Here is a 16,367-nt window from a genome sequence, read left to right on the forward strand (position 1 = left end):
TGGGCCACATAATCCGAGAACTCCTCCATGTCTCTTTTCATGTAGTCCAGGGAGGTGAGTCTCAGGTCATTCACACCCACATGGACAGTGACAGAGTCATACTTGTACTTGTTGTGGAGAGACCTGAGTGCGTGTGTTATGTGTCGGATTCTGGCACCTGATAGACAGCTGACTGCTACCTTCTCCTTATTCAACCTAATGAGTGGAACATCAGTGTGGCTCACTATTGAGTTACCTATGATTAGTGTATTGGGCAAGCTGTTTTGCCTTAGGGGCTTAGGTTGAGAGGCACACTGTGTAGGTGAGCTATGTGTCTTGTGGTTTGTGCTGTGTTGTGGTTGTTGAGTGTGTTTCTGTCTTGGAGATCTCTGCTGTTTGGGTACATTTCTATTGAGACCCTCCGTGAAGGTGGGTGTGTAGTTTGTGTTTTTATGTGAGAGCTGCAATGGTGGGTGATCTGGAGGGCTATGTGTTACATGTGGTGTGGTGCAACTGTTGACCTTCTCCTCTTGACCAGCTATTTCAGTCTTGGCTTGAGAGTGCATGGCTTCCAATTTGGATATATATGTGCATCTCTCACAAGTTTGAGTGTTGGGAGGTAAGAGAGGGTTGTCTGTGTACATGAGGCTGACACACTGCCTCAGAATGCCCAAGTCCACCAGGTTAATAGGAGAAAGCATAGGGAACTGACGTTTATACATGCCAGAAAGGATGGTCATTATTACTAAGTACTGAAGCTGTTTCCTTATATAGTCCTTTTACAGGAAAAATGTCACTCAAGGTGTTTGAGCAGAGCACTGCCAAGCACTTGAGGGGAAACTAATACATAGATCCTGAAAATTTAAGGATGAAATATTTAGGCAGATATTCTGAAGTTAGAAAGAAATCAATAAATACTTAATGAAAAATAAAGAATTAGCTTGTCAAGAATGACAAAAAGAGGGGGGCCACACGAATGGCCATCGCTTCTATTTCTTTAACTTCTAATTTACTAATCTTCTGTTCTACATTCTCCCTTTGTGATCTTTGTTTTTGTATTGTAAAATTTTCACTGTCTGGGTGCATTTGCCCATATTTCTTTTCAAGTATTTCTGGAGCTGCTTTTTTTGTATTGATTAGTTTGGCTTTCTCCTTTGCATAGATGTTACACCATATCTGATCACTTTTTTTTCCCATGCCCATGTTTCTTTTTCATACCTCTCAAAAATGTCTTGGTTTTATTGTTTATATTTTTACGCTTCATCAGTCAGTTCTTTTTCCAAATTGTTCAAGGTTCCTTGGTCTATGTAATGTTTTTCATGAATTTGCTGCATTAATTAACACAAATTTGCATTTGAAGCTTTTGACAGTTTTTTGTGCAAGTATTTTTCTTTTCTGTAATTTATTTCTTAATCTGTTTGAATATCTTCTATCCAGAAGTTTTGGGCTTCTTAAATAATAGTGCCAATATGTAATTTATTTCTGGTTTTCAGTGTGATGAAAGTGATAGTAAGTGAATGTGATGATGTATGAAAGTTATTGACTGTAAGATCATCACTTGCATTCAGTTGTGATATTTGGTAAGTATATGATGCTGGGTATGTTTGTGTAGTTGTAGAGTATGTGGTTAGCACACATATGAGTGTGTGTATGTACATACATTTTGTCTGTTGTGAGTGGGTGTGGTGTTCTAGCAGTGTTGTCCTGTAAGGGTATATGTTCCTTATGCTTTCACCTCACAACCATGCAGTTAATATATATATAAGTTAAGGGGCAGGGATGCAAGGAGCTTTTACCAAACATTTAAAAAGGGTTGATTGTTATTCCTGTTTCATAAGAGGGGCAATGTTAATAGTAGTATGGCAACTAACTACACACCAATAAGTTTGACAAGCATTACCAGGATGCATTTTGAAAGGATACTATTAAGCATGGGGCTATCATCATTTAGATAAGATGTTGGTATAAACAAGCACATTTTCTCTTTGTAATGATCACGCCTAACCAATTTTGCTAAGTTTTTATATTAATATCATTAATGCAATTGACATGGGGTTTATCATCAGATGTTATATATTTGGACTTAGCTTTGGGCAAGAATGAAAGTGCTATGTCTTAATAATTATTTAATCATGTGAGTGAGGAATTGTTTTTTAACAGCAGAAGTAGATCTAAGATTGCTGATGCTTACTCATATTAGAAAATAAAGAGACAGCATCACATGCATCAGTATTAAGACCCTTTTTCTTTAATGTCTTTATGTCTAGTTAGCCAAGAGCATAGCTGGATCAGCAAATCTGCTGACAGTACTTAAAAAGGAAATATTATCAGTAACATCAGTGAACTCATTATGCTTCAACATTTTGTGGACCTTTGGGTAGAATGGTCAAAACACAATTTCTGTTCACAATAATCTTAACAGGAGTACGGTGTTACATTATGGAGGCTTGAATAAATCCTTCTGCAATCAATAGAAATTTATTCTGAACTACTAATATGACAAAATATCTGAATCTATTTACAGAAAATAATGTGACTGATACTATAACAAGATGTCATGTTATTCTCATGGATTTGTTATGTATCATTGCTACAAGAAAAGCAGAAATCCAGATTCTGTTCTATATGACTTTAAAAATCTTTGTGTACTTACAAAAGGTCTCAACTAGGGAGATTAGAAAGAGTTCAAAAAAATGTAACTAAAACTATCTGATGTGATACAAGTTAGTTATAATGAGAGACAAGATTCTACAACTTCACTGAATTGGCAAGATATTCTAAGATGAGATGTTATTGCACTGTATAAGCATCTTATCACAATATATTAGCATCCAATACAGGTGTGTCTTTTGTAACACATCAAATAGGAACTTGAAACAACAAATGTAATGTTGTCCTATCTCGCCTTCATTCTTAACTGGTGGGTTCGGACCCGATTCTTCATTGCAACGTGCCCATTTTCAAAAGCTTGAGGTCTTCCACTGGCTCGTGGCTGTATCCCTATCCCATCATGCCCTAAGAATGCTCCCCAGATCTTGTTTTCTGCTAAACAGATCGGGTGATTCCATTTTGGCTCTGGCTAAGTTGAAAAACTTTTTCTTCAATTTTTAATATAGTTACTGTTTTTGGCTGTTATTTAGTAAACAATTAGGATTTAAGTAGTTTTCTCTCAGTTTAAGAGAGTTCGCTCTTCAGTTTGTTTCTGGCTGCCAATTTTTCTTCATCAGACCTGTGTTACTCCCTAGCCTAGCTTATTTTTTAGTGTTAAAGCCCATTAATACACTTGTTTTAATTAGAGTGTTATTAAGTAAAATTGTTGTTCCTGTTGCTTCATCTAACTAAAACAACACCTCTTTTAAGTTAGACGGCTGCCATTGGCCTTTTAAGTTAGAGATCTATTTCCTCCCTCCCTTTTGAACTTGGCAGCTTTGTTTCACTTAGAGAACGGCCACCCCTCTCCCTTTTTCTATTGGGATTGGTGTATATTTCTTCTTGTGTTTAAAAAAAAGAAGAAAGAAGAAGAAAGATATATTTATAATTGTTTTGAGATATATATATTAGTAAAAACAGCACCTCTTTTTAGTTAGAGGGCTGTCATTGCCCTTTTAAGTTAGAGATCTATTTTCTCCCTCCCTTTTGAACTTGGCAGCTTTGTTTCAGTTAGAGAACTGCCACCCCTCTCCCTTTTTCTATTGTGATTGGTATATAATTTTTCTTGTGTTTAAAAAAAAAGAAGAAAGAAGAAGAAAGATATATTTATAATTGTTTTGAGATATATAAGGGTGGGGAGGATGGCCTAATGGTTAAGGTGTTTGCCTTACAAACACAAAGTGCAGGGTTTGTGTCTCACAAGGGATAATTGGCTAGGCTTACAATGGCTTGCAAGGGCAGTTAGCCTAGTACTAATATATATATATATATATATATATATATATATATATATATATATATACACACACACAGACATATATATATATATATATATATATATATATATATATATATATATATAGATTTAGAGGTACAGTGATATCCTCTCATATTTGTTGTTGTTGACTTAATATACTCACCATGTCTATAAGTACCTTTATCTGCACTTCTTTTTGCAAAAAATACAGTATTTAAATTGATTTTAACTGTGTTGCAGAAATATTACCTAAACTGGAAGTTAGTCAGTGTTTGCTGAATTTTATTATTTGCTAGTAATTACAGGTGTGGGGGTAGCCACATTCTTTGATTTCCTGTCCTTGCCTATTTAAGTGGTACAGTGTGAAATACTTTCTGCTTAAAAACCTCAGCTTTGGCCAGCTAAGAACTAGCTGTATTCAACTGGACGTATAAGAGAATTTAAGTACCTTTATCTGCACTTTTTTTCAAAAATACAGTATTTAAATTGATTTTAACTGTGTTGCAGGAATATTAACTGAACTGGAAGTTAGTCAGTGTTTGCTGAATTTTATTATTTGCTAGTAATTACAGGTGTGGGGATAGCCACATTCTTTGATTTCCTGTCCTTGCCTATTTAAGTGGTACAGTGTGAAATATTTTCTGCTTAAAAACCTCAGCTTTGGCCAGCTAAGAACTAGCTGTATTCAACTGGACGTAAAAGAGAATTTAAGTACCTTTATCTGCACTTTTTTCAAAAAACTACAGTAGTTAAATTGATTTTAACTGTGTTGCAGGAATATTAACTGAACTGGAAGTTTGTCAGTGTTTGCTGAATTTTATTATTTGCTAGTAATTACAGGTGTAGGGGTAGCCACATTCTTTGATTTCCTGTCCTTGCCTATTTAAGTGGTACAGTGTGAAATATTTTCTGCTTAAAAACCTCAGCTTTGGCCGGCTAAGAACTAGCTGTATTCAACTGGACATATAAGAGAATTTAAGTACCTTTATCTGCACTTTTTTTTTCAAAAAATACAGTATTTTAAATTGATTTTAACTGTGTTGCAAGAATATTAACTGAACTGGAAGTTAGTCAGTGTTTGCTGAATTTTATTATTTGCTAGTAATTACAGGTGTGGGGGTAGCCACATTCTTTGATTTCCTGTCCTTGCCTACTTAAGTGGAACAGTGTGAAATATTTTCTGCTTAAAAACCTCAGCTTTGGCCGGCTAAGAACTAGCTGTATTCAACTGGACGTATAAGAGAATTTAAGTACCTTTATCTGCACTTTTCTTTTCAAAAAATAAAGTATTTAAATTTAATTTAACTGTGTTGCAGGAATACTAACTGAACTGGAAGTTAGTCAGTGTTTGCTGAATTTTATTATTTGCTTGTAATTACAGGTGTGGGGGTAGCCACATTCTTTGATTTCCTGTCCTTGCCTATTTAAGTGGTACAGTGTGAAATATTTTCTGCTTAAAAACCTCAGCTTTGGCCAGCTAAGAACTAGCTGTATTCAACTGGACGTATAAGAGAATTTAAGTACCTTTATCTGCACTTTTTTTTCAAAAAATACAGTATTTAAATTGATTTTAACTGTGTTGCAGGAATATTAACTGAACTGGAAGTTAGTCAGTGTTTGCTGAATTTTATTATTTGCTAGTAATTACAGGTGTGGGGGTAGCCACATTCTTTGATTTCCTGTCCTTGCCTATTTAAGTGGTACAGTGTGAAATATTTTCTGCTTAAAAACCTCAGCTTTTGCCAGCTGAAAACTAGCTGTATTCAACTGGACGTATAAGAGAATTTAAGTACCTTTATCTGCACTTTTTTTTTAAAATACAGTACTTAAATTGATTTTAACTGTGTTGCAGGAATATTAACTGAACTGGAAGTTAGTCAGTGTTTGCTGAATTTTATTATTTGCTAGTAATTACAGGTGTGGGGGTAGCCACATTCTTTGATTTCCTGTCCTTGCCTATTTAAGTGGTACAATGTGAAATATTTTCTGCTTAAAAACCTCAGCTTTGGCTGGCTAAGAACTAGCTGTATTCAACTGGACGTATAAGAGAATTTAAGTACCTTTATCTGCACTTTTTTACCCTAAAAATGCAGTGTTTAAATTGATTTTAACTGTGTTGCAGGAATATTAACTGAACTGGAAGTTAGTCAGTGTTTGCTGAATTTTATTATTTGCTAGTAATTACAGGTGTGGGGGTAGCCACATTCCTTGATTTCCTGTCCTTGCCTATTTAAGTGATACAGTGTGAAATATTTTCTGCTTAAAAACCTCAGCTTTGGCTGGCAAAGATCTAGCTGTATTCATCTGGACATATAAGAGAATTTAAGTACCGTTATCTGCACTTTTTTTCAAATAATACAGTATTTAAATTGATTTTAACTGTGTTGCAGGAATATTAACTGAACTGGAAGTTAGTCAGTGTTTGCTGAATTTTATTATTTGCTAGTAATTACAAGTGTGGGGGTAGCCACATTCTTTGATTTCCTGTCCTTGCCTATTTAAGTGCTACAGTGTGAAATATTTTCTGCTTAAAAACCTCAGCTTTGGCCAGCTAAGAACTAGCTGTATTCAACTGGACGTATAAGAGAATTTAAGTACCTTTATCTGCACTTTTTTTTCAAAAAATACAGTATTTAAATTGATTTTAACTGTGTTGCAGGAATATTAACTGAACTTGAAGTTAGTCAGTGTTTGCTGAATTTTATTATTTGCTAGTAATTACATGTGTGGGGGTAACCAGATTCTTTGATTTCCTGTCCTTGCCTATTTAAGTGGTACAGTGTGAAATATTTTCTGCTTAAAAACCTCAGCTTTGGCTGGCTAATAACTAGCTGTATTCAACTGGATGTATAAGAGAATTTAAGTACCTTTATCTGCACTTTTTTTTCAAAAAATACAGTATTTAAATTGATTTTAACTGTGTTGCAGGAATATTAACTGAACTGGAAGTTAGTCAGTGTTTGCTGAATTTTATTATTTGCTAGTAATTACAGGTGTGGGGGTAGCCAGATTCTTTGATTTCCTGTCCTTGCCTATTTAAGTGGTACAGTGTGAAATATTTTCTGCTTAAAAACCTCAGCTTTGGCCGGCTAAGAACTAGCTGTATTCAACTGGACGTATAAGAGAATTTTAAGTACCTTTATCTGCACTTTTTTTCAAAAAATACAGTATTTTAATTGATTTTAACTGTGTTGCAGGAATATTAACTGAACTGGAAGTTAGTCAGTGTTTGCTGAATTTTATTATTTGCTAGTAATTACAGGTGTGGGGGTAGCCACATTCTTTGATTTCCTGTCCTTGCCTATTTAAGTGGTACAGTGTGAAATATTTTCTGCTTAAAAACCTCAGCTTTGGCCAGCTAAGAACTAGCTGTATTCAACTGGACGTATAAGAGAATTTAAGTACCTTTATCTGCACTTTTTTTCAAAAATACAGTATTTAAATTGATTTTAACTGTGTTGCAGGAATATTAACTGATCTGGAAGTTAGTCAGTGTTTGCTGAATTTTATTATTTGCTAGTAATTACAGGTGTGGGGGTAGCCAGATTCTTTGATTTCCTGTCCTTGCCTATTTAAGTGGTACAGTGTGAAATATTTTCTGCTTAAAAACCTCAGCTTTGGCTGGCTAAGAACTAGCTGTATTCAACTGGATGTATAAGAGAATTTAAGTACCTTTATCTGCATTTTTTTACAAAAATACAGTATTTAAATTAATTTTAACTGTGTTGCAGGAATATTAACTGAACTGGAAGTTAGTCAGTGTTTGCTGAATTTTATTATTTGCTAGTAATTACAGTTGTGGGGGTAGCCACATTCTTTGATTTCCTGTCCTTGCCTATTTAAGTGGTACAGTGTGAAATATTTTCTGCTTAAAAACCTCAGCTTTGGCCGGCTAAGAACTAGCTGTATTCACCTGCACATATAAGATAATTTAAGTACCTTTATTTGCATTTTTTTTTTCAAAAAATACAGTATTTTAAATTGATTTTAACTGTGTTGCAGGAATATTAACTGAACTGGAAGTTAGTCAGTGTTTGCTGAATTTTATTATTTGCTAGTAATTACAGGTGTGGGGGTAGCCACATTTTTTGATTTCCTGTACTTGCCTACTTAAGTGGTACAGTGTGAAATATTTTCTGCTTAAAAACCTCAGCTTTGGCCGGCTAAGAACTAGCTGTATTCAGCTGGACGTATAAGAGAATTTAAGTACCTTTATCTGCACTTTTTTTTTTCAAAAAATAAAGTATTTAAATTGATTATAACTGTGTTGCAGGAATATTAACTGAACTGGAAGTTAGTCATTGTTTGCTGAATTTTATTATTTGCTAGTAATTACAGGTGTGGGGGTAGCCACATACTTTGATTTCCTGTCCTTGCCAGTTTAAGTGGTACAGTGTGAAATATTTGCTGCTTAAAAACCTCAGCTTTGACCAGCTAAGAACTATCTGTATTCAACTGGACGTATAAGAGAATTTAAGTACCTTTATCTGCAATTTTTTTTCAAAAAATACAGTATTTAAATTGATTTTAACTGTGTTGCAGGAATATTAACTGAACTGGAAGTTAGTCAGTGTTTGCTGAATTTTATTATTTGCTAGTAATTACAGGTATGGGGGTAGCCACATTCTTTGATTTCCTGTCCTTGCCTATTTAAGTGGTGCAGTGTGAAATATTTTCTGCTTAAAAACCTCAGCTTTGGCTGGCTAAGAACTAGCTGTATTCAACTGGACGTATAAGAGAGTTTAAGTACCTTTATCTGCACTTTTTTTTTCAAAAATTGATTTTAACTGTGTTGCAGGAATATTAACTGAACTGGAAGTTAGTCAGTGTTTGCTGAATTTTATTATTTGCTAGTAATTACAGGTGTGGGGGTAGCCACATTCTTTGATTTCCTGTCCTTGCCTATTTAAGTGGTACAGTGTGAAATATTTTCTGCTTAAAAACCTCAGCTTTGGCCGGCCAAGAACTAGCTATATTCAACTGGACGCATAAGAGAATTTAAGTTCTTTTATCTGCACTTTTTTTTTTCAAAAAATGCAGTGTTTAAATTGATTTTAACTGTGTTGCAGGAATATTAACTGAACTGGAAGTTAGTCAGTGTTTGCTGAATTTTATTATTTGCTAGTAATTACAGGTGTGGGGGTAGCCACATTCTTTGATTTCCTGTCCTTGCCTATTTAAGTGGTACAGTGTGAAATATTTTCTGCTTACAAACCTCAGCTTTGGCTGGCTAAGAACTAGCTGTATTCAAATGGACGTATAAGAGAATTTAAGTACCTTTATCTGCACTTTTTTTTTCAAAAATTGATTTTAACTGTGTTGCAGGAATATTAACTGAACTGGAAGTTAGTCAGTGTTTGCTGAATTTTATTATTTGCTAGTAATTACAGGTGTGGGGGTAGCCACATTCTTTGATTTCCTGTCCTTGCCTATTTAAGTGGTGCAGTTTGAAATATTTTCTGCTTAAAAACCGCAACTTTGGCCGGCTAAGAACTAGCTGTATTCAACTGGACGTATAAGAGAATTTAAGTACCTTTATCTGCACTTTTTTTTTCAAAAATTGATTTTAACTGTGTTGCAGGAATATTAACTGAACTGGAAGTTAGTCAGTGTTTGCTGAATTTTATTATTTGCTAGTAATTACAGGTGTGGGGTAGCCACATTCTTTGATTTCCTGTCCTTGCCTATTTAAGTGGTACAGTGTGAAATATTTTCTGCTTAAAAACCTCAGCTTTGGCCGGCTAAGAACTAGCTGTATTCATCTGGACGTATAAGAGAATTTAAGTACCTTTATCTGCACTTTTTTTTCAAAAATACAGTATTTAAATTGATTTTAACTGTGTTGCAGGAATATTAACTGAACTGGAAGTTTTGACTCTGCTCTTCAGTTAGTACCACCCACCCTCCCTGTTTTTGTTTTGGTGTTAATCTTAGTGGCCTTGAAACTGCCCGCCCCTCTTGTAAATTTGTGTTTGGATACTCCTTCTGGGCACATCTCATTTGCTCACTCAACTGAGTGCAGTGAGATCATATTCTGATTTCAGGCACTCCTACTGTGTACAAAGAGAGCATCTGGGAAACAGAAAAAAAATAAGCTTGTTTCCTGCCTTTCCTGTTAAGTGGTATAGACTATTTGTAGGCTTCTGAGCCCCCAAGCCCTTCTGTGTTGGAGGAAGCCTTCTAGCTGAGTCTTCTTTTCTTATAACTAGCCAGTTTTCTAGTTTCAGCACTCAAATATGTTTCTTTGATCTCAGCACTTGTTCAGAAAAAAAAATCATCTGCTTTTACTGTACTTGTGTTTCTACCTACTTTATTTTACTTTTGCATCATCTTAAAAGTACTCAATTGTATTTATTACTGCTTGGTGTAACTCATTCTAAGCCTTTTGGTTTAAACACTTGGGCTTCGGACCAGTTGTTTTGCACTGAGAGGGTTTGTGGCCTGCACTGTAGTGGCAGAACAGATAGCTTACATCCTTCTAGGTTGGGAACTGCTGATTGAGGGCTCAGTGTCTGTTATTCTAAAAGTGTATTAATTCTGGTTTAAGCACTTGGGCTTTCAGGCCAGTTATTTTACATTAAGAGGGTTCGTGGTCTGCACTCTTGTGGGAGAAGAGGCTGGACTCTGCCCTTCTGAGCTGGGAATTTCTGGTTAAAGGTTTATAGTGCCTGAATATTTGAACTGTATCTTAGTGAAATTGGTACACCTTGTTTGCTGTAGCATAGACTAGATCCAGGCCTGCTGAATCTAGCTTTGTTTATATGCTTGTTGTTTGTTTGCTTGTTATTTCCCTGGAATGCTAATTCCACCTAATCTGGCTTCTCAGCTTCTGTGGATCACTAGTGATATCTGCATTGCTTACTGTACTTATTTCCTTGTTTCACTTGAAAGAAGGTTACTGTTTGTTGTTTTTGCATTTAAGTTACCTGTAACACATTGCACTTAAGTTACCTGGCACTTGCTCACTAAAGCAATTCTATAAGTCAGCACTAAAAATTAAAAGCACTACACCCTCACTCCCCACTGGCCCTTGTTTTCAATTATAAAGGAATTCCCAATATTATTCTAGCATGTCCAAAGGTCAGTTGTCAATCTCCACTCCGGACCAGTTGGTGAATCTCGGAATCATGAGGCAATGTTACAACTGCCTCATGTACACAGACAACCCTCTCCTCCTCCCAACAAATTCCAACACATGTGAGAGATGCAACCATATAGCCAAACTGGAGGCTAAGCTCTCTCAACTCAGTACTGGCATAACCAGTCAGGAGGAGAAGGAAACCACACTCACTACAATTCCAGTCTCACATAGACCTACCACGACAGCAAACCAAACACATAATCACACAAAAACATACTCGGAGGCTCTAAATAAAGATCTGCCTAAGCAGCAGAGACCTCCAAAGCAGACACCCAAGCAACCGCTACCCCAAAACAAAAAAAATGCAACACATATCTCACAAAGCCAGTGTGCCGAACAGTCACAGCCCTTAAGACTAAACAACACACCTGATACACTTGTAAAAGGTGACTCTATCGTCAGGCACACTGACGTCCCGCTCACCAGGCTGAACAAGGAGAGGGTCACAGTGAGCAGCCTGTCGGGCGCTCGGATCCGCCACATAACACAAGCACTCAGGTCACTCCAAGGCAAGTACAAATATGACTCAGTCATTGTCCATGCTGGTGTGAATGACCTGAGACGTACCTCCCTGGACTACATGAAAAGAGACATAGAGGAGCTCTCTGAGCATGCAGCCCAGGCCGGTATGACCCTGACCTTGAGTAGCATCTTACCGTCACCAAGAATGATGCCACAATATGAAGACAAGATGATCAATTTCAACAATTGGCTTAAGTACTGGTGTCATTCAAAGGGGATCCAATGCCTGTCAGCTTGGGATGATATGCTCGACAAGCCACGATGCTTCGCTAGGGATGGCTTGCACCTGTCACCCCTGGGCTTTCGGATATTGGCAAAGGCTCTTGCTACCCCCATAGTGCCTTTTTTAGGCAAGGCTCAAAAGACAAAGCCACCTCCATAGTATCACAAGGGATAAGAAACTAAGACTAATGCTACTCAATGCCAGAAGTCTAAACCTCAAGATGCACGCACTCGAAACTCTCCTTAGCATGGAGAACATCGATATCTGTGCAGTAACAGAAACCTGGTTCAGGGCTCCCGAGAGCACCCCAGCACTACCAGGTTATACCTCATACCATGCTTTTCGGCCCCAAAACTTGGACCGAACCACAAAAGGAGGGGGAGTGTTGATATTCATCAAAGATACCCACACCTCCAGGTTGGTGGCAAAACACGAAGCATCAGAGACTATCCATGTGCAACTAACAGTGGGTAAAGCTGCCTTCCAGTTTATAGCCTGCTACAGACCACCCTCCCAAACCCAGAAACCCCACTCGGCCTTCCTGACAACACTGGAAAATATGAAGGTCTCTCCAAACACCCATTATATTGGGCGACTTCAACTACCCAAACATAGACTGGGAGCATTACGCAAGCTCCAACACCCTAGCCCAAAGGTTCCTAGAATTTATAAACTCAAATGCTATGGAACGACTTGTTACCTCTCCCACAAGAGGGGAAAACATACTGGACCTGATCATCACCAACATGGGGACTCTATGTTCCAGACCAGAAGTGTATCCCTCACTGGTAAGATCAGACCATAAACTAATCTCACTGGATATTCACATCCCGACCCCACCCCCTGCCCAGAAAACCACAGTGAAAAACTTCTCTAAAGCAAATTTCATACTCCTCAAAACTGAGGTGGAATCCTTCAAAGCCCCCGGGCCTGTGGAAAATACGGCCCAGACCGCAGAATCCTTTATAAACGCATTCTATGAACACCTTCAGGAATGCATGGATCATGCGATCCCAAATAAAACCAAGACCCAATCCTCCAAAGGCAGACGTCCTGTCTGGTGGACCCCAGCCATAAACAAACTATACAATAGAAGGAGGAAGCTACTAAATGATAGAGCAAAATCCCAAAAAGGGAAGGCATCACTGATCAGTATTAGCAAAAAACTACGGGCACTCATAAAATTGTCTAAGGCCAGCTTCGAGAGAAAAATTGCACAGGACGCTAAGGATATCACAAGGCTTTCTTTAGTTATGTTAGGAACCTGGGTGGTAATTCCCAGATATGCTCAGAATTAGTCCAAAATGACAACAAACACACCAAACCCACAGACATTGCCAACATCCGAACTGACAGGTTCAGTGCAAACTCCCCCCCCCTCCCCACCAAAAGGGCAAATATCTATCCCAGTAGAGTGCTGCCCCCCTGACATCTCAGATGCTCAGGTAAGAGCCGCCCTCTCCAAAGCAATAAACACAGCATCAATGGGACCAGACGGTGTCCCGGGCTGCATCCTACATGAACTCCAAGAAGAGCTAAACCCAAACATAAAACTACTGTTCAATCTCAGCCTTACTACAGGATATGTGCCCAAAGAGTGGCGTACAGCAACAGTGGTCCCTCTCCATAAAGGTGGTGCCTCAACAGATCCAGGAAACTATTGCCCCATAAGCCTGACTAGCTTGGTCTGCAAAGCTATGGAAAGGATCATCATGGACCTCATAAATAAAGATATTGGGGACCTACAGACACTGGATCCTACCCAGTTTGGCTTTTTTAAGGGCAGATCCTGCCTCTTAAACCTGGTTGATTTCTTTGAAACAGTCACCAAGGCCATTGACGAGGGGAAGGTGGTCCACACAGCCTACCTGGACCTCGCAAAAGCCTTTGATACAATACCCCACTCAGGCATTATAGATAAGCTCACCAGCTTAAATATAAACCCCTATGTCACTAGATGGATTGCAAACTGGCTCAAGGACAGAACCCACATGGTTAGAATTGCTGGAGCCATGTCAGACTCCAAACCAGTTACAAGTGGTGTCCCACAAGGCTCAGTCCTGGGACCTCTCTTGTTCGGTATATATTTCTCGGAGGTACAGGCCAACACGGAAGGACTGTGGCTAACCAAGTTCACAGATGACTGCAAACTGGGCGCCATAATCAACTCTCCAGCTGACACAAGCATCCTCCAAAAGGGCCTCATAGAAACAGACAACTGGTGCCAGAGCCATGGCCTCAAGCTAAATGCCAAAAAGTGTATAGTCATCCCTTTGGCAAAACAAAGTGCCCACAAATTACCACATAGGTGGTAATCCATTAAGTACAGAAGAAGTAATTAGGGACCTGGGGACCCAAGTTGATAGCAATCTCTCATTTGACAACCATGTGGCCTAAGTGGTTAGAAAAACATTTTATATAGCCCACCTAATTATGAAGGGATTCACATCTAGATCAGGGGAGGTCATCGTGCCTCTTTACTCATCCCTCATCAGGCCCATAATTGAGTACAATGCCCCTTTTGGGATGTACCTTACCAGACACCTGCAGCAACTGGAAAGACCCCAAAAGTACCTCACCAAGAGTATCAAAGGGCTCAAACAGATGCCATATGCTGCCCGGTTAAAGAAACTCCAGCTCTACTCAGTGGCATACCGCCTGTTCAGAGGCGATCTGTGCCTGATGTATAAAGCCATGTCCAACCCAGAATTAATGGACATGCTGCACCTCAGAAAATGCAAATCCCATCGAGATACGCGCTCGAGAGACTTGAACCTCAGCACTGAAATAAATAGGACATGCTGGAGGGACAGATTCATAACCCAGAGGCTCCCTTCACTCTGGAATAAAATCCCAGTCCAGGTTAGGCAGAGTCCCTCATTGACTCTCTTCAAGAGGAATCTTAATGAGTGGATGGGAGATTGTAGGTTTACCCCGGGTATCACTTCTGTGTCACTGTTAGACAGAGGCACAGTATATTAACCTCGAAAAAGGGCATAGCAAAATAAATTTAAAATGGGTGGCGAAAGCCAAACACATTCTGGCTAGACTTATAAATGCCCTAGGGCAGATAGCCTAGTATGAACCTATGAACCTATGAACATAAAGAAAACAAATCCTGTGGGTTTAAGAAGTGTGTGAAATACAACCAAAAAAATGTCCATTACAGATGTTCACACTATTTGTGTATACTGTTTAGGAGCTGTGCATCTGCAAGAATCCTGTTCTATTTGCCACTCTTTTAGTTCAAGAGTGCTGCTTGAAAAGAAAAACAACCTTATAATAAGAGGTTCATTGAAGACCCCCTTTACTGAGGCATTAGAAGAAGGTCAGGGCACTTCTAAATTGACCAAGTCACCTTCATCCAAGTCTGTAAAATCTGGAAAAAGATCATCTTCTTCTGGCCATTTGGAGCCATGGAAGTTACTTTTTCGGATCCGAAGACTGCTGGGCCCAAAAAATCTTTGTCATCAGCTCCATCAGCATTGGTGCTGATAGAATTTGAATTATGGAGCTTGTCCCCAGAATTGGTACCGGTGTCCTCTAATTGAAGGTCACCTATTCTACAACCAGTTAGATCTCCTGCCCCCTCCTCTCGGTCCTCCAGGAATATTTCTGATGATGATGTGGATCGGGTGGTTCTCAGACTCTTAAAGACACCAGCTGTGGCCAAACTACTATCAGCTCCAACACAGAGAGATTCAGAGCTGACCATGACCTCCCCATAATCCAGTCTCGTACCTTGGACCCAGAATGTCTGGAACCTATCGTAGTGGAATGGTCGGCGCCAAGACCTATTCCAGGTTCTTCAGGCCTGACATCTGGTCTGACATCCTCGGTTCCATCTGAACTCGAGGAATCTAGGAGCTGATGCCCTCTGGTCGGGTCTGGGGAGAGGAGTCGGATCAGACAGTTGTCAGATCTGACATTGCCTCTCGGGGCTACGGCGTGAGTGAGCTTGGTTCCTACATCGGCCTTGGAGTCAACCCCCTTGGTTCCGGGGATCCCTTCAGACTCTTTGGAGCCAGAAGTATCGTCGGATCAGGAGACGGGGGATTTTGGGGTGATGAGGAGAGTACTGCCTCCACAGACAGCTCCAGTCTTAGGTACTGACATTCTTCCCCCAAAAGCACAGACGTCTGTCTTGTCACCACACCATCCACAGATATGAGGAGACCCTAGGCCTCAGGATACCCCATCAGGTGAATTCCTCTCTTCAGAAACCAATCCAGAACACCCTTCTGAGGTCCCACATAAGAGACTTTGTAAGAGGAAACATTTAGACTCTTCAGAGGAGTCCATCACTTCTAATACAGACCTCAATGAGTCAGAAGGGTCCCCACTGTCAGCCTCTGAGGATGTCCCCTTTGCAGAGATCCTGGAAATCCTTAAGCAGAGAGGTGGCTGGAAGCCCATTAACCCTTCTGAGGATGAATCTATATACCTGAAGGCTTTTGGGTCTCATCTTTCTGCTGCTTGGGTGTCTCTGCCTTTTGACGAGCTCATGCAAGTGGTTAGTCGAAAGGCATGGGAGTCTCCAGACTCAGTGGAACCTGTTCCTCGGAGGCCAAACAAGTTTATTACTGTACCTTCAG

The sequence above is a fragment of the Protopterus annectens genome, chromosome 9.part0, assembly GCF_019279795.1.
Source record: "Protopterus annectens isolate FY-2018-M chromosome 9.part0, PAN1.0, whole genome shotgun sequence".
NCBI lineage: Eukaryota > Metazoa > Chordata > Ceratodontiformes > Protopteridae > Protopterus > Protopterus annectens.